Source organism: Vombatus ursinus, unplaced genomic scaffold (assembly GCF_900497805.2).
Source record: "Vombatus ursinus unplaced genomic scaffold, bare-nosed wombat genome assembly UNPS02014779.1, whole genome shotgun sequence".
In the NCBI taxonomy this organism is placed as follows: domain Eukaryota; kingdom Metazoa; phylum Chordata; class Mammalia; order Diprotodontia; family Vombatidae; genus Vombatus; species Vombatus ursinus.
In genome coordinates this window covers 6354606-6373948 of record NW_020954557.1, presented here as the reverse complement: position 1 = coordinate 6373948, position 19343 = coordinate 6354606, and the positions used below count along the sequence as shown (strand labels likewise).

Here is a 19343-nt window from a genome sequence, read left to right as displayed (position 1 = left end):
TGGAGGATGATAGGAGAAGCTAGGCAAGATACTGCCAAGAGAAGTCTCCTCCAACTACTCTTTATTTTAGCTCTAAACCCAACCTCAAAAACAAAATGATATCAACAACAAGCATAAATATTCATAGGATTTTCAAATTAGAGCTAGATGGGCCTTTGAGATAATTTTGTTCAATCCCCTCATTTTACAGAAGAAGTAACTAAACCTTAGAGATCTTGATCAATTGCCTGAACTCACATAAATCATAAATAACAGAAGTGGGATTTGAATGTAGATATTCTTGCTACCTTTCTACCATCCCATTTTATTCCCCAATGAAATATATAAACTTTTAAGTCTTAATATTTTTATCAGCATCACCAACCATTAATATACTTCTAGTTGTCAGGATTGCTACTTTATTTTTTTCTATCTTCAATATCTCCCTGGGGCAGCTAGGTGGCATAGTGGATAGAGCACAAGCCCTGGATTCAGGGGTACCTGAGTTCAAATCTGGCCTCAGACACATAACACTTACTAGCAAGTCACTTAACCCCATTGCCTAGCTTAAAAAAAAATCTCCCTTCATTTTCTATGGATACATCTTTAGGATAACACATGAAGTACACTGGTTAATAAAGCTGTTTAAGGATAGGGAATGGGCATGTTATTTTACTAACATTAGGGACTCTACTAGTACCAGTTGGCACTCTCTCTGATATTTATAGTCTTAGAGAATGGCCTACAGCTCTGAGAAGGTATGGCTTATCCAGGGTCACATAGCCAGTGTGTGTCAAAGGTAACACATGAACACAAGTCTTCTTGGCCCTGAGACTGGATCTCATTGCTTGTAACTAAATTATTTCACTAACAAAAATTGGTTTGATTATTTTGACTAATGACCAGTTACATCAATTCAAATTTAAATTTTAGAAACCCAAAAATACAAATGGTCAAACTGACTGTTTTACTTTTTTTTTTTCCAAGTAGGACAATTGAACAGGTTCATATATCTACACAGTCTTCCTGGTCCATTCTCTGTTTCAATACAAATTAAGAAGTATTATTTTATTATACATTTGCAACTAAAGAAAAGCTCAAGACAGATGATTTGTCTACAGAATTTTTTAACATATGTGTTTAAAATAGTGATTGTCAATATGAATTAAATATTGTTAATTTATTATCAGTGTTATCTTCCTATGAAAGTCTCAAAAAAGCTAAGGGCTATTATTGATTAGTCTTATGTCACTTAGACTACTAGATTCTGTACATTGTATTCAGATAATGGCAAAGGATAATTATCAACAAATACATGTCAATATTTTTTTTGTGTGAGGCAATTGGAGTTAAGTGACTTGTCCTGAGTAACACTGCTAGTAAGTGTTATGTGTCTGAGGCCGGATTTGAACTCAGGCCCTCCTGACTCCAGGGCTGGTGCTCTATCCACTGTACAATCTAGCTTCCCCTTAGTATCTTCATTATAATTTATTTCATTTATCAATCTAGGAAGTTCACCGCCATCATCAATTTCATTGTAATTTCAGGTACAATTGGGAATTTAGGAACCTTGATGGAGCTGTTCATATAGTGAACCTTGAAAGTAAAATATATGCATACTTTCTTTTTTAATTTTCAATTAATTTATTTTGAATTATAAACGATCACTTCCATAAGCTTTTGAATTTTAAATTTTTCTCCCCCACCCTCCCCGCCTTCCTCCCTTAGATGGTGCACAATCTGATATAGACTATACCTATATATTCCTATTAAATATATTTTTACATTAGTGCCATTGTAGGTAAGAATTAGAACCAATAGGAGGTACCACCAGAAAGAAGAAACAAAACACAAGAGAAGAAAAAAATAGCAAATAGTATGCTTCAAACTGCATTCAAAATCCATAGTTCTTTCTTTGGATGTGGATAGCATTTTCCATCCTGAGGGCTTTGGAGATGTCTTAGATCTTTACATTGCTGAGAAGGGTTAAGTCTATCAGTATTAGTCATCTATGCATACTTTCAATAGCATATGTGATGGTATTTCTCTAAAATTAACCTTATTAGTTTCATTTGCAGCAAACTCACCTGGGCCACTTCAAATGGCTTTTATTATTTCTGATTTTAAAGCATGTTGTCTTTTTACAAGAAAGTCATGACCATCAGAGGTTATGAATTAATCTCTGGAGCTACAAAGCCAAAAATGAAAATGTTCTTCTCCTCAAGAAGCTTAACTTCTACTGGAAGAAAGTAGTGATTCCACAGATAAATAAATATAAAACAAAAGCAACAAAGTTTTAATAGAGGAGCAGAGCATCATGAACTAAGAGGATCAGAGTGACTTCATAAGATGTACCTTAAGGATGGGGTGGAAAGGGAAGAGACCGTTAGTCAGGGAGACTAATCAGGAGGCTATTGTAATAGCATAGCAAGGTGATGAGGATAAGAGTGGGAAACTAGTGTAGTATGGATGAGTGGAGGGAAGCCTATGGAAATAGAATCAATTGACAACTAATTCATGTGGGGTACAGAATGAACGGTTAAGATAACTCCAATGTTACCAACCTTTTTCACTTTAAGGATTACTTTCTATAGAAATAAGAAGGTTAGGAATAGAGGTGAGTTTTGGGTAAACTGTGGGGTTACCATGATCTGTTTTAAGTGACTCTAAAACATATCATGAGAATATGAGCAGTATATGAATTTGGCATATTTATGTTGCTTGTTTTGCAGAGTTGGGTATTCCTTGAACTCTTGGAATTTGTTAGTTCACCATGATAACAATACAATTCTGTGTTTAAAAAAAACACAGCTATTTTCAGATAACACAAAAGAGCAAAGATTATTGAGTTCATTGACCAAGGTCACCTTTTCAATTTTTTTTTTTTTTGCTTCTTATCCTCAGGAACACATTCATTAGTGGATGAAAATGTTGCTCTTCCTGTTATTCCACTGAGCTACTGTTCCATCTCCTTCCTTTCTTTCACTGACAAAATCTAAATGGAAGAGACTACTTTCACTGTTTCCCTGTCACCCCCACCATGTCATCTTGATGTCTAGGTCTATTCGCATCATTCCATTGAAATTTTTCTGTCTGAAGTCACCAATTTATGGTCATAGAGAGGGTTGGGTTTTTTTTTGTTTGTTTTGGTTTGTTTACATTTTTTGGTCCAGAGAGCTCAAGCTACTTGTCCAGGACCACATAGCTAGAATATATCCAAGGAAGGCCCCAAAACCTGGTGTCCCTGATTTCAAGACTGCCTCTCAGTTCACTATGCCATGCTGCTCATTCTTAAGAAACATAACTGGTGCCAATCTTTGTCTCTCTTCAATATTTTTCATGTACTGAGTATCCACAGTAGCTGAATTGAAATTGGAAAAAAATTGATAGGCTAAAGCATTTCTGAAGCCATTACAATTTTTTAAAATGATAATAATTGCTAGGATTATTTCAAAATGTTGCCATCCATTATGGTTTTCTAATCCTTCCAAAGTCTTTGGCAGTATTATTCATTCTTATCAGGAAATAAGTTTCAGTAATTATAGACAATTATCAGAATTAATAACATGCTTAGTTAGGTTCTTAAATAACATTAGCTGTTGTTGCTGCTGCTTCCTCTTCCTCTCCATCTTCATCTTAGTCTTTGTCTTCCTCTTCCTTCTCCTCCTCTTCTGAGGCAATAGTTGCTTCTGAAACTAGCTATTGGAAGCAATAGAACTATAACTCATTATAAACAGGATAAGAATTTATATAGGACCTCTTTATATTTATATAGCACCAACTTGACACACACTCTGCTAAATACTTTACAAATATCATTTGATCCCTCAACAATTCTGTTGGGTGGTGTTGTTTTTATACCCATTTTACAGTTGAGGAAATGGAGGCAAACAGAGGTTAAGTTTCTTCCTCAGAGACACACAGCTAGTAAGTGTCTAAGGCTGGATCTAAACTCAGGTCTTTCTGACTCCAGGTCCAAAGCTGCTCCACCAAGGTGCTCCCATGACCCAATGTGACACTAGTATGTTAAATTCTAAAGCTTTTATCCCTGAGGCTGAAAAATGTGTTTCTAACATTCATTCAAAACATTCTTTTGCTCTAATTGAACAAAAACATGTTCAAATAAAACTGAACATATATTTCCAATTACAATTAAGGGCTAGTGTTATAATTTGCATGTTCCATTGAATAGTCTAAGTAACTAAAACTAATGAACTGGAAATTCTTCCTTAATTAGGATCATGATAGGGATATGGTAAAATCATAAGCTCTAGTGGTACTTATAAAGAATATTTTAATATAACTGGCACAACAAAATTTACTCATAAGGGTAGCTTCCCACTATGTAACTTTCTTAGAAGACATTCATTTTTGCTAGGATGAGAAAATAATACTGGTAGTCTTCTCTACCTGTTAAATAACTTCTGTTGTTTCATTGCCTGGCCATCTGCATTGATTTAGAGACTTCTCCAAATCATCTGTTTTCCAATTTAGTCAGAGTATTGGATCTGGATGTGTCTGTATGAAAAATTACTTATCTAGTCACTTGTATCATTGGTTTTTGTTTCTTATGTGGCCACCTGGGTGGAGATGTGGACAAAGCCTGCACCTTGAAACTGTCAGTTGAACCTTGGCTATAACCAGAGGCTGCACTTGGGATATGATTCACTTGTCTCAGGTATCCCACAGCACAAGGGGATGGAGCAGTGCCTGAGATTTTAATGTATACCATGATCTGTGTAAAGAAGCAGTGTAATAAAATTGAGGGACAGGGGCAAGAAACTTGTCTGAGAAACAGTGATAAGGCAAATAACAAGCAAACAAAATAGGGCCAGGAGCAAGTAATATGACTGTGTAATATAGTAAAGTATACCTAGAGGGCAGATATGATGGAGCTAAGGCCAAGGGCAAAATAAGAAACCAGTCACCCTTAAATAAGGAAGATCAAAGGTACCAAATAGCCAAGGAAGCAATTTGTTTTGCTCAAATGCCTGGACTATCTGCCTCCTATTAAGAACGGGAGGAAAGAGCATCCAGCTTGTCCATTCACCTTGTAGGACTAGAAGTGCTCCTAGTAATGCTAGCTTATCTCCTTATTCTTCCTAATGAATAATACGTGTAAAAGTATCTGAGTCTACAATTTCGTTGGCATAGTTGGCTCAGGAAATTGTACAGCTAGGTCAGAGGACCCCATCTATCACCACATCTACACATCAGGAATGAGTAGAGGGAGGAATATATCTGCTACCACAAAAAAACAAAAAATTGGAATGGTATATTGATCCATTAAAATGGTCATTTTCCCAGTTGCCCTGTCAACACACCTGATGCCCTCCCTGACTTGAAATGTCTATCCTGGCTCTTAACTTGCCTGTTTTTCCCTTAACCTTGGATCTCAGGATCCTAGGAGTTAACCATATCCTCGACCCTGTCTACCTGTGGCTTATATTCATGCTTGGATTCTACTTTTAAACCCATTTCTCTTTCCTGATGGAGGACATCTTTCCCTCAGTCACAGTGATTGCCAAATTAAGTCTAAGGCATCCCCAATTTTCTTTTAGATGCATATAAATAAATGTATATATATATATATATATGTGTGTGTGTGTGTGTGTGTGTTAAATTTTCTTATAGATATGTCAAATGGCACTATTAAAATTATGTTCTCTTTCCCCCCATATATTGGCCTCTGTTTTGTGTCTGTGTCTGTGTCTGTCCTATTCCAGGGCAATCTGCCTCTCTAATTATATTGTACCACTTACAATATTTGGGCACTGGGTTTGGACAGTTAGCTCTCATGGAAGACACTCATGAGAATCTCTAACTCAGTACACTTGCACTAGACCCAGTATACTTACACTAGAAAACTTCCAAAATTTTCAGTGAAAAAAAGATGGAGACAGTATATGGTGCATAAAAAAATGAGCTAATATTAAGAAGAAGATAAAAACTCTTTTTTTTAAATTAAACTTTGTCTTTACATCAGTCTTCAGTTTTAGGGAAGAAAACATCAAAATGACTGAATTAGTTGAATGTGTAATTTCATTCAATCATATCAATTAGAATAATAAAGGCATTTTGACATTACCTAATTTAATCCTATCATTTACGGATGAAAAAAAAATAAGGCATATACAGGGCAAGTGAATTACTTAAGGATGATTTAGTAGCTGGTAGCAGACCAAGAGTTTGAATGCAGGTTCTCTGCCTTCAAATATAGTAATCATTCCAGTGCTGGTATACAACAAATAACGTCAGAAAGAAATAAAGGAAGAAAAAAAGGAAGAAAGAAAGGTGGGGGTGGGGGAAAACTTGTTAAGTTTATGCTATATTCCTGGCACAGGGTTAAGCAGTGAGGTTACAAATACCAAAAAAAAAAGAAAAAAAGATGATTGTGGTTCCTGCCAGCAAGAAACTTACGTTCTAATGGGGAAGACAAAACATTCAGAAATGTGTTTTATGTTAAAGAGTCACAGGAGACCTAAGTGAAGCCATTTTGTAATTGATTGACATATTCTTCCTTTTTTTGTAAATTTTATTATTTATTTTAAACTTAAATACAAAATGAGAAAAGAAAAAAAGAACATTGTTATGTACACATCAGAATATAGGAGAGGATTTAATATAAAACAATAAATTTCCATTTCAAAAAAACCTATATAATAAATAATACACATTTTTTTGTTGGTTTTCTTTTGTTCTCTGCTGTGCACTTTTTACTTTACTTTTTCCTCTCCCTACCCTTCCATCCCCCCACCTCTTTACTTAAGCTACAATTAAGCATGCAGATACATACATACATATACACACACACACACACACACACACATACACATACATATATATATGTATGCATATATGTATATATGCACAGGGACATATAAATAGATATCTATAAACATACACATATTTTTACAAATACACTCTTACACATATATGTAAGACCACACTATATTTATTTCCACTTGGCATCTGTTTATCTGAAGGTGGATAGCATCTTCCTTCAAAAGTCCAAGTATTCCCTTATTTTTCTAAATCAACAAGCTCATCATTTCCTACCCCACAACAATATTACAACCCAATCAAATCCTGAGAGATTGTGTATGAAAGATTTTTTTCTCAATTTTCTGTATTTCTTCTATTCTTGGTTATATAGGTTTTATTTATACAAGAAAATTATAATTTAAAATAATCAAAATTATTCACTTTATATTTCAACAATTCTCTCACCTTATAATATAGTTTAAGGTCTGATATTGCTGAATTTGCCTCCTTTACATCTTTTTTTTCCTGGTTCTTTGAAGTCCCTGACTTTTTTTTTCTTCCATATGAACTTTGTTATCTTTTCAAACTCAATTTTTTTTTTAGTAATTTAATTGGGATGGCATTGAATAGATTATTTATATAAAATTGTCATTTTATTATATTGGCTTTACCTAACCATGAACAATAAATATTATTTCAGTTATTGAGATCTGACTTTATTTGTATAAAAATGTTTTATTTTTTATGTTCATATAGTTCCTGTGCCTGTCTTGGCAGGTATATTCTCAGGTATTTTATACTGTCTAGTTATTTTAAATGGTCTAAAATATTATTAAATAATATTGCTGCCACAGTGTTGTTTCTCCATTTTTCTCATTTGATTAAATTTATTTTAGCTTTAATTTTGTCTGAGATCATGAATATTATCCCTGCTTTTTTTTTTTTACATAATAAATCCCACCCCTGACCTTTATATTATCTTTGGGTGTATTTCTCATTTTTATAGTGTTTCCTGAAGGCGACATACTATTAAATTCATTTTTAAATCTCCTATCAGTTTCAATTTTATGGGTAAATTCATCCTATTCACGTTCTAAGCTGTAATTTTTTGTTGTATATTTTCCTCCTTCCTAGTTTTCCTCATCATCCTTCTCACTCTATTCCTATCTGTCCTCACTTCTTTGTTTTACTTCTACCACTACCTTGCCCTCTTATTCTTTAACCTACCCATCTCTCCAGGAGTTCCTCCCTTATCCTCTCCCCTATGCTATCCCCTTGCTCTCTTATTTCTTTATGTATTTAGAAGACTTTTATACTCTTCTAGATATATGTTGTTCCCTCTTTAACCTATTCTCAATGAGTGTGATTCCATCACTACCTGCCCTTCCCCCACTAGCTTTTTCTGTATAAATTTTTCCTTTTATGCTTCATTTGTATGAGATAATTCCTCCTTTTTCGTATCTTCCTACAGAATTTTAATTTTTAGAATCACCTCATCATACACAGCTCAGTAAAAGCCTTTCTTTCAAACTGCCCAAATAATGATGACAATCATAGGAGTACTGATATTTTCACATGTAAGAAATAAATAATTTGACCTCACTGATTCCCTTGTAATTGTTCTTTAATGTTTTCTTTACATTTCTCCTGGATGTTATATGTCAAATTTTCCCTTAAGTTCTGCTGTTTTTGTCACAAATACCTGAAAGTCTTTCAGTTCATTAAATGCCCTTTTTTTCATCCAGGATTATAGTTAACTTTGCTGGGCAAGTTATCCTTGGTTGTAACCCCAGCTCTTTTACTCTATGAAATATAGTATTCCAAGATATATGATCCTTCAAAGTAGTAGCTGCTAGGTCTTATGTAATCATTATTGTAGCTCCATGATATTTAAATTATTTTTTTCTTGTTGCTTCCAATATTTTCTCCTTTTAACCTGCAAGCTTCAAAACTTGATTATGACATTCCTGTAAGTTTTCCTACTGGGATCTCTTTCAGGTGGTGATTGGTGGATTTTTTTCTATTTCTGTTTGGCCTTCTTGTTCAGGAACTTCAGGACAATTTTTATTGCTAATTTCTTGTAATATTTTATCAATATTATTTTTCTTATTGTAATTTTCAGGTCATCTGACTATTTTTAGATTATTTTTCCTCAATCTGTTCTCCAAATCTCTATTCTTTGATGAACTATTTCATATTCTCTTCTATTTTTAACCCTTTTGATTTTGTTTTATTATTTCATGGTCTTAGAATGTCATCAGCTTCCTTTTGCCCAATTCTAGTTTTCAAGAAATTACCTTCTTCCTTAAGTTTTTGATCTGCTATTTCAAGTTGGTTGATTTTTTTCATAATCTTCTTGATATTTTTGGATTGCTTCTATTTTTTCCTAACTTTTTCTCAATTTCTCTTATTTGATTTTTAAAGTCCTTTTTAAGTTCCTCCAAGAACTTTTTGTTTTTGGGACCATTTGACAGTTCTTGAAAAAGATGTGTCTTTTTTTTCCGCTCCATTACTTTCCTCTAGATATGAACCCAGATCTTCTCTATCCCTATAGTAATCATCCATGGTGAGTTATTTCTCTTTTGCTTACTCATTTTTTTTTTTTGGTTTTCAGCAGCTTTTATCATAATCAAGTTATATCCCTGAGGTATGGGGAATGATACACTGAATGTCGGGTCCTTGTTACTGTTATTTTCTGAGGTATGTCCCAGGGCTCAACCTTGGGCTCCCTTCCCCACTCCTAAGGCACTGCTAAGGCTCTTAGTCACACTCTTCCACAAATGATCTTGCTCCCTGTGGTCCCTCAGATGACTGCAAACTAAAACTGTCCTCCAATCAGAAGGTCTTTCAATCTTCTCCTACCCAGAAGTCAGATCCCCCACATTGCCTTTGAGATGACAGTTTCTAAGGCTGATGATGCCTCCCAACCCAGCTACCCCAAGGGCTTGTTGTTTGTTGATTTTGCAGAGTCAGACTGGAGGTGTTTGCATTTCACTCAGGCTGAACCTCCACCCCTGCAAGTTGGATTTTTCCTAGGGTCTTCTCAAATTGTATTAGAACAACTGCTTAAACCTAACTTTTGTTTATTTCTGCTGCTCTCCATTCACTCTTAGGCAATGTTTGTTCTGTCTTTTCCTTTCTTTTCTTTTCTGTTATTTTTGAGGAAATTTGGAGAGCTGAAAGTTTTCTGAGCTACTCTACCATCTTTCCTGATATGTTCTTTCTAGGAATCATAATGTTGATTGTATTACTGTTCTCAGAGCTAGTAATGGAAAGAGAAAGAAGAATACAAACATGTGATGACATTGCAATCCTCTATTTGGTATTCAAAGACCTTCATAACCTGCACTTTCTACTTTTCCACTCTTACACTTTGCTCTCTCCCCAACCAACTACTCTGTAATTCAGTGACACTGGCCTCCCTCCTGTTTCTCAAACAAAACTTCACCCCTAACTCCAGCCATTTTCACTGGGTATCTCCCAAGCCTGGAATACTTTCCTACTCTTCTCCAACTCTTAGATTCTTTCTATTACCACCTAAAATCTCACCTTGTACAAGAAATATTTCCTGATATTTCTTAATTCTGACTCCTTCCTTCTCTTGATTATTTTCAATTTATCCTGTTTATAATTTTTTTGTATATAATTATTTGCATGTTATATCTTCCATTAGATTGTGACCTCCTTGAGAGCAGGGCCTGCCTTTTGCCTTTCTTCCTATCCCCAGCACTTAGCAGAGTTTTTGGCACATAGTAAAAACTATTAAATTAAGAGTCAAGGAACCTAGTTTCTAGATTTAACTGTGCCCATAACTAGTTGTATGACTTCAAGTGTGCCACACAACTTTTTTTGATCTCTAGTCTACAAAATGAAAGATTGGATGCAGTGATTTCTAAAGTCTATTCTAACTCTAAAATTGTATAAGCCTTCAATAAATATATGAATGTATGCCAATAAATAGAAGAATTAATATTCTTAATAGTTGGCTACAATTTTTCCCTTATGCTTCCTTGTGGTGCAAAAAAGATGCTAGGCTCTAAAGAATTCTGTTAGAAGAGCACAAGCTCTGGAAATTCCTAACAAACTGGGACAGCTATGAATGAAATATGAAGGGAGAGACATACATAGTAAGGTTTGAATAATTGTTTATCAAATGATAACCACTTCTATTTGATTTTGAAAATTATTTTTAGCTTTTCCAGTAATTCTTGTTGGGCTTGTGTCAAATTCACATTTTTCATTGAGGCTTTCATTATAGTGGTTTGAATCTTTTTCTGAGTTTGTGTCTTGATGTTTCCATCACCATATTAACCTTTTAGGATTAGATTCCTTTTTTTATTATTTGCTCAGTTTTCCAACCTATCTCTTGACTTTGAATTTCATGTTAAAGTTGGACTCATTCATCAGAGTGTAGGTGTGTGGGGGCACTGTCCCAAGCTTCAGGATTTTTTTTTTTGCACTGTTATTTTCAGAGATAGAACCTTTTGAAGGATATTGTGCAAAAAATTTCTTGATTAAGGATAAATTGAATTAAATGTCTGCTTTGGTCCCTCTCAACTCGTAGAATCTATGATTCTGCGTTGGCCAATGCTATTCAATAACAAAGAGAGAGAAGAGAGAGATACACAGACAGAGAAATCAGCAAATATAAGAACAGAGAAAAGAAAATTAGGTTTTCCAGGAGATAACAATTGATAATCATAAAGAAAACAATGTTAATAAAGCTCTGAGGTCAAGATCTAGGCATTAGTGAATTAAAGAGATAATGGATAGTAAGAACATGGAGGCATTGGATGGAAAGCAAGTGTTTGTGAAACTTTCAGCATTCAGTGTGGAACAGAGCTGGGCTAATAGCTGAAATAGCCATTTCTTTAGTAAGCTCAGTTGAGCTGAGGCCATTTGCCACCTGTTTTATTCCAAAGTTCATTCTTTCATATTATCACACCTTTCTGCTCCCAACTGCTTTCAAGTTTTCCTTTGAAATGCTACCTGTCACAAAATACAGCCTTAAAAAGGTCAAACCCATTAAAATAGAAAGTCCTGAAAAGACATTTCCTTGTTCCCAGTTTCTGCCTTACTCTCATTTGGATGATCAGAAATAAACTCAATGTCAAATGCTTGGGCTCTAGTTGAAGACAAACAACCCTCCAGTTCCAACTAGAATGTAGTCTATCAGCATTTTGCTAAGCAATGTAAATTTGGCCCCAGTGGCAATAATTTAACCTTTCCATTCAGCCTGGCTTGTGATTTATTAGAATGTGGATGGATACTTATTTTGTGTTGGCTTTACCAGACCAATCAGAGGACATATAGGTTCAAAATGAAAATCATTTACTTAAAATAAAATGCAAGATAAACAACAAAAGGTTAAATTGACAAGTCACTGTGTCCCATTTCCCAAAAAGAGTTCTCTCTCTTCCCTAGAAATGTTTCCTAATATAAGGTCTTTAGCTTTTCAAGAGGGTACTCATCTAAATCACTGCTTCCATAGCACAGAATGAAGATCATAAAAGTCATTCTAGGAAAAATTTGAATGTTTTTGATACATTGGATGTGCTGGATCTCACGTTGTGATTAAACTCTATACAATATATTCAGCAAGAAAAGAATACACAGTTAATTCATGCAGAAGTGTTGCAGCGCAGTGTCTGGTCACCATGGGTCAATTTCCCAAGCTGATTTCTCCTCTCTTGGCACTGTATCTTCATTCTTGAGACAAGGTTCAACTCTCTTCCACTCTACAGGGCACTTCTGGCTAGTAGAACATGGAACTTCCTGGCAGATACTGTCATCTAGGCAATGGCAGAAATTTCTTACTATTTACACAATGCTTCAGCTTTTTTCCTTTTTTTCTTCTTCTCTGCCTAGCTCACCAAAAACTACTTCAGAAACAATCTCATCCTGTAAGCCTATGCAGAATAAGACAGGAAGAGTTTCTCTGGTCCCAGTGCTACATAGGAACATCATGGACCCCTAGAGATGCCCATTGGTAATGTTTATTCACACAAAAGCAAGTTCATAGCTTGTGAACTTCAGGCAAAAATCACAGGGATTCTAATTAGATCCAGGATAGTTTTGTATGTAGTGGGTAGTGTAATTCAACAGTACTGGGATCTAAGGACCTCCTAAAGTGGGAAGAGGGGATTGCAGCATGGTCCAGTTGATAGAATGGTGATTTGGAATCAGTGGATCTATGTTTTGCCATGTCTACCACTTTCTTCCTGTGAGACCTTGAGCAACTTATTTAACTTCTCTAGGATTCAATTTCCTCATCTGTAAAATGAGAGTGATGTATTAGGTGACCTGAAATGAGTCTTCCAACTTTAAATCTATGATCTTATGATCCTATAGGCATCAGCTTCAGCTAGCTCACTGGAAAGAGGGATCACCAGAAAGTTGACTTAAGGTAAACTAAAAATATGTTTATCAGAAGCAATGGGCAAGAAAAAAAAATCACAGAAAGTCATATGTCACACCCAACTCAGAATAGGAAGATATACAGAGAAGTCTGCAGATACTTGTATCAATTTCTGGCCAAAGGCAAATGTGGGGCATTCCCAGAATATAGAGATTTAAAGAGGACCTGTAAACTGGTGAAAGAAAAGGCACTCAATGTTGTTCCATTATGGAAACATGTGCCATTGACAGTTCTGTTCTTCACTACCCATTTCTAATATCTTGGGTGGAGTGAAATAGCAAGGTGCTCCTAAAGATAGCATTCAGGGGAGGTGTGGTTGTGGACTCTAGGTTCTGTACTAAAGTAGGGACAATTTTATCAAGAAATGGTAGCAACATGGCTCTGATCTAAGGAGTACAGTGGAGTCTTAGTTCCAGCCATCAGCCAAAATTCAAGTTTGTAGCAGAATAACCAAGGCAAAAAAATTTGAAAAAAAAAGGGAAACCTATTACTGAACTGGCAAAATGTTCCAGCTGATTTATACAGGCAGAGTCTAGAAGAAGTCTACTGGAATATCTAATCAAGGGTAAACCAAAAGACATATTGGACACAAACCCAGGTCAGGAATTTGCAGAGCTCAGATTAAAATTTTGGTGATCAGACTTAGCAAAGGACCATAGCACTTGAGGGCACTGAAAGCTTACAAGTCCTTAGAAGGAGCTGTTCTTGAGATCCTAGAATAACACAACTTTTAATACCCTCAAAAAAGCAGCAAAAGGACCCCAGAAGATAAATACCCAGCCCAAGCATTCTTCTCAGAAGCATTCAGACTCCAAGCCTAAAATTAAGTCCAAAGTTAGAAAGTAGTCTAGAAGAATGAACAACTAAAAATAAAACAAAAAGAGTAAAAAAAAGTCCCACTGCAAAAAATAAATGCTAAAGGGATACTCAAGACACAAACTCAGAAAAAGAGAATGATTCCTAATCATTTATAAGAAAAGCCTCAAAAAAATAATTATTGTTCCAAAGTCCAACCAGGATTCCTAGAAGAGATGAAACAAAATTTGCTTTGAAAATGAGCTAAAAAAAAAAGTGAACAGGAGTGCTAGAGGCCAAAAATGGGAAAATACATACATCCATACATATATATGAATTATAAATGAAAGATTCAGAAAGAGAATTAATAGCTTGGTAAATGAAGTACACAATGTTGCCCAAGTAGAATGTGTCAAATAGAAGACAATGACTTCATTGGAAAATAAGAATTTTAAAACAAAGATAAAAGACTAAAAAGGGGAAAAAATATTAGATATCTCTTAGGAAAAAACTGATCTGAAAACATATAGAGGAGAGAATTTAAAAATCATCAAACTATCTGAAAGACATGACAGAAAAAGGAACATAGACATCATATTTCAAGAAATTTTAAAAGAAAATTACTCAGTCTCCTAGAACCAGAAGGCATATTAGAAATTTAAAGAATGCTCTAAATTGTCTAAAGAAACCCCTCCAAATAAAAACTTTCAGTAATATTATAACCAACAACCAGAGCTTTTAGGTCAAAGAAAAATATTTAAGAATTGAATGGTCATTGTCAAGATCATACAAAATTTAGCAGCAACCATTAAAATGGAGCAGAAATCTAAGAATACTACATTCTAAAAAGCAAAACACTTGCACCCAAGAATAACTTTCCAAGAAAAAAAACTAATTATAATACTATAGGGGAAAAATGGACCTCTAATGAAACAAAGGACTTTAAAGCATTGCTGATGAAAAGACCAGGGCATGATAGAAAATTTGACATGTGAATGTAGGAGCATGAAAAGGCAAACATGGCAAGTAGCTGTATGAGACTAAAGAAGATTAAAATGTTTACATTCTTATATAGGGAGCTTTATGTAACCCCTCAGAACTTTCTCATCACCAGAGGTCATAGAAAAAATCTAATTAGGAAGAGGATCTAAATGTTATTCTGTTGTTTGAATGAGACAAACATAGTAGAAGGAGTAGAGAAGGTAGGGATAAGAAACACAGAGAAACCTCTCTCACATAAATTAAGTGAGCAAGTAGAAGTCTGTTTTTAAAAAAAGAGGAGAGAATAGTGGGGAGCAACTGATATCCAAACCCCAATCTCATCTAAATTGATCAAAGGAAGAAAGAATACACACAGAGAGAGAGACAGACACAGAGACAGCGACACAGAGGGACAGAGAGACAAAGACAGAGAGAGACAGAGAAAGAGAGATTTGAGTACAGAAATAGTTTTCAAAAAAACCAGGGAGACAGGAAAGAAAGTGTTAAAAGAAATAGGGCATGGGATGAGAGACAGTATAACATAAGGGACGGGTTAGTAAGAAAAACAAACTGGTAAGGAAAGGAGAAAGAAATAGAAAAAAAGAGAATTAGAATGGAGGTAAATACAATATTAATGATCTTAACTGTGAATGTGGATGGAATAAACTTAGCCATAAAAAGGGACAAGAATAAAAAAGAATCATAAATCAGAATCCAATCATATGTTGTTTTTTTTATGCTACAGATAGTACACAGAGAGCTAAAATAAGGGGCTAAAATAGAATCTATTATGATTTAGTTGAATTTAAAAAGGCAAGGATATCAGTCATGATTTCATATAAAGCAAGAGAAAAAATAAACCTAATTAAAAGAAATAAACATCAACAACATGTTGCAAAAATACCACAAAAAATTAATTTCAATATAAACATATATACACCAAATGGCATAGCAAGTAAATTATTAAACAAAAAGTTGAATAAGCTATAGGGAGAAATGGAGAGTAAAACTATAATAGGAGGCTATAATTTATTCCTCTCAACTTTAGATATATCTGGCTCAAAAATAAACAAAATAAATTAAGGATCTGAATAGACTTTTAGAAAGTTATATAGGATTACGTTCTTAAGGTTATTAAATGGAAAAAAGGAGAATACATATACTCAGCTGTGCCTTCATTAAAAATCAACCCATGTGACAAAATAAGGTGCTGATACCTGAACAAAGAACTAAAACAGAGAAATAAAACCATAGACTAATTTACTTAATGAATATCAATGTAAAAATTTTTTTAAATAAAATGCTAGCAAAGAGATTACAGCAATATGTCACAAGGATCATACATTATTACCAGGTGGGATTTATACCAGAAATGCAATGCTGGTTCAACATTAGGAAAATGATACACATAATTTACCATATCAATAACAAAATCAACAGAAATCATGTGATTATATCAATAGGTGCAAAAAAAACTTTTGATAAAATACAGCACCCATTCCTATTAAAAACATTAAAGAGCATAGGAATAAATGGAGCTTTCCTTAAAATGATAAGTGGCTTCTATCTAAAACCATTAGCAAACATTATATGTAATGGGGATAAACTATAACCTTCCCAATAAGATGAAGGGTGAAGCAAGGATGCTCATTATCACTGCTATTATTCAATATTGTATTAGAAATATTAGCTATAGCAACAATAGGAGAAAAAGAAATTGGAGGAATTAGAATAGGCAATGAGGAAACAAAACAATCACTCTTTGAAGAAGATATGATGGCATACTTAGAGAATCCTAGAGAACCAATTAAAATCTTAGTTGAAATAATTATAGTTGCAGCATAGAAAATAAACACATAAAAGCCTTTCCAATAAAACCACTAGTAAAGCAAGAATGTCCATTATTACTATCATTATTCAAAATAGTTCTAGATATTCTAGCCAAAGCAATAAGACAAGAAAATAGATTTTAGGGAATAAGAATAGGCAAAGAGATAAAAAAAAAAGAATCATCCCTTTTTTAGATGCCATAATTGAAATGACAACTTCAGCAAAGTTGCAAGATATAAAACAAACCTACACAAATCATTAAAATTTCTGTATGTTGCCAAAAAAGAAACCATTAGGAGCAGAGAGAGAAAATTCCTTTAAAATAGACTAGACGAAATATATAATATTTGGTAATCCATGTGCCAAGACACACAAAGGAAAACAAGACCATAAGTACAAAGCACTCTTTACACAAATAAGGCAGATCTAAATAAATGTGGACATATCAATTTCTCATGACAAGACTGAGAAAACATAATAAAAATAACATTATTTAGTGCCATAACCAATGAAACTACAAAATGATTACTTAATAGACTTAGAAAAATAATACAATTTATATGGAGGAAAAAAAATCAAGAGTTAATTTAAAAAATAGAAAAGAAAGAGCCTAGCAGTGCCAGACCTCAAACTACAGTACAAAGCAGTAATCATCAAAACAATTTTGTTCTAGTTTAAAAAAAATAGAAATATCAATGAAATAGATTAGATAAATATCATTCAGAACAAAATTAGCACATTAGCCTAGTTTTTGTTGATAAACCCAAAGATCCCAGCCATTGGAGCAAAAAGTCATCATTTGATGGAAATCATTGGGAAAACAAGAAAACAGTTTAGCAAAAAACTAAGTCTAGGAAATTATCTTCTGCTATCTACCTAGATAAACTCCCAATGAGAGCTAGATATAAAAGATAAGATCATAGACATAAAAAGTGAAATCATAAACAAATTAAAGGAGCAAGAAGAAATTACCTGTCAAATCTGTTGATATGAAAAGAGTTCATGATGAAACATTAGATAAAGAATTTCACAAGAGTAATATGAACAATTTTCATTACTCAACATTAAAAAAAGTTTTTGTACAATTAAAGAAATGCATCTAAAATTAGAAGAGAAGCAGGTAAATGGGAGAAAATATTTGCAGCAATTTTATCCAATGAAAGTCTCATTTCTAAGACATGTACAGAAATGAAACACATTTTTAAAAACATGAACTATTTCTTAATTGGTAAATAATAAAAGGTATTAAGTATTTTTCAGAAGAAGAAATCCAAATTCTTAATAGCCATGTTAAAATGTTCTAAATAACTAATAGAGAAATGCAAATTAAAACAACTTTAAAGTTCTGTCTCAAACCTAATATATTGTTGAAGTTGACACAAAAGGAAAATGACATATGCTGAATGGGCCTTGAGGGAAAAAGAAGAAATATTAATGCACTATTAGTGGAGTTATAAACTGGTCCAGTCATTCTGGGAAACACTTTATAACTATGCCACAAAAGTTATTGAACTGTGAATATCCTTTGACCTAGAAAGAGCACTACTAGGTTTGTACCCAAAGAGATCAAAAAAAGAGGGAAAGGACACATATGTACAAAAAATATTTATAGTAAAAATATTTATAGTTTTGTCTGCACTGGCAAAAAATTGGAAACTGTGGGGGCGCTCATTGTCTGTGGAATAGCTTAGCAAGTTATGGCACATTCAGGTGATGGGACACTATTGCTATGTGAGAAATGTTGAAAAGCAGAGGGCAGAACCAAGATAGAAGAGTAGAGATGCATTCTGCTGAGCTTTTTCAACATTCCCCTCCTCAAACTAAATTCTGGAGTGGTGCAGTCAATAAAAGGTCAGAGTGAGACATTTTTTCCAGCCAAGGCAACTTAGGAGGTCAGAGAGATCTATGCCATGAGGTTGGAGGCTAGCCTGAAGTTGACATGAATAAAATATAAATAGTGAGATTAGGTGGTGGTGACAGAAACAGCAGCAGCTTTGGGAGCTCTCATGCAAGAGGCACTAAGGGAACAGGGCAACTGGTCAGAAAGAGATTACAAGGTACCCCTGTTATAGTGCTAGACACAGGACCAAATGCTGTTTGTCAACTCCATTGTCTCCAAAGGTGGGGAACCAGAGGCCTTGAGGCCACATATGGCCTTCTAGATCCTTGGGTGTGGCCTTTTGAATGAGTCCAAGTTTTACAGAATAAATCTTTTTATTAAGGGGATTTGTTCTGTGAATTTTGGATTCAGTCAAAGGGCTGTACTTGTGGACCTAGAGGGCCACATGTAGCCTTGAAGCTGCAAGTTCCCCATCCCTGAACTCACTTCTGGGTAATTGTTCAAGGGAAGAGAGGAACACTTTCAATGAAGAGGTAGTTGGAGCTCTATGGGGAAACTTTTTGGCAACTCAACTGCCTATACACACTTCTGGGTCATCGTTCAAGTATGGAGAGGAGCACTTTCAGTCAAGAGGGAGTAGAAAACCCAAAGGGAAGTATCACTTATCACTTCTAGGGATCAGAGACCAGGAGAAACAGTATCATTTCCTTTCCCAAGGGAGGAAGGACCCTGAGG

The 19343-nt window shown here is 34.5% G+C and overlaps 1 pseudogene; it reads right to left on the bottom strand.

The window, feature by feature from the left end:
• Positions 1-1479: 1479 nt before the first annotated feature.
• On the bottom strand, positions 1480-2145 carry LOC114045940 (annotated as a pseudogene).
• Positions 2146-19343: the final 17198 nt, after the last annotated feature.